General features: G+C 63.0%; 1 protein-coding gene across 1 annotated transcript in view; it reads right to left on the reverse strand.

Moving 5' to 3' along the window:
* Positions 1-643, reverse strand: part of WDR18 (WD repeat domain 18) — an 8,265-nt gene that overhangs the window by 6,517 nt on the left and 1,105 nt on the right. The window lies entirely within an intron of this gene.

The following is a 643-nucleotide window of genomic DNA, read 5'->3' on the forward strand; positions in this document are numbered from 1 at the left end:
GCTGGGGAAGGAGCTGCAGGAAGCCAGGGGCTCTTCTGGGGAAGAGGGCAAGCCTAGGGGTGCCTGCCTCCCCTAAGGGCCGTACTGTCATCCTGGCTCTGAGAAGGGAGCTCCGCTGGCCTGGTCCACAGAGCTAACACAGACGCGTGGCTTCTCTGGCTGTTCAAACCCACCAGCGGGGAGAAGGGTGAACCCACATCATGTGTTCCAGGTGGGCTCACAGGCTGACATCTCGGGGGCGTTCAGTGGGGAACCATGGGCCCTGATACTCTGGTGGCCTAATGGAGAAGAAGGGGTGCTGCCAACCCAAAGGCTGCTGGTTCTAATCCCCCAGCTGCCGGGCAGGCTACTCTGCTGCGATCAACAGCCTCGGAAAAACTGCGGGCAGCTCAGCTGTGGGTCGGTTCTAACTGACTGAAGGCGGCAGGCCTGGGTCTCGTCTGAAGGGCAGTCTGCAAGGAGGCCCTGGGGGTCGTGTCAGCGCTAAGAGATGCTGAAAGGCTGTGCTCTCTGGGGGGCACCGTGGGAGGAAGGCGTGGTGAGTCCCGGCAGGAAACCTTGTGACTAAAACCCCTCCGGACCCCGGCCTTCCGGTGGGCGAGGACCTCAGGGGGCTGGTAACCAGGGTGCAGGACCTGGGGGG

The sequence above is a fragment of the Elephantulus edwardii genome, unplaced genomic scaffold (assembly GCF_000299155.1).
Source record: "Elephantulus edwardii isolate Elephantulus edwardi_28Jun2011 unplaced genomic scaffold, EleEdw1.0 scaffold00217, whole genome shotgun sequence".
Taxonomy (NCBI): Eukaryota; Metazoa; Chordata; class Mammalia; order Macroscelidea; family Macroscelididae; genus Elephantulus; species Elephantulus edwardii.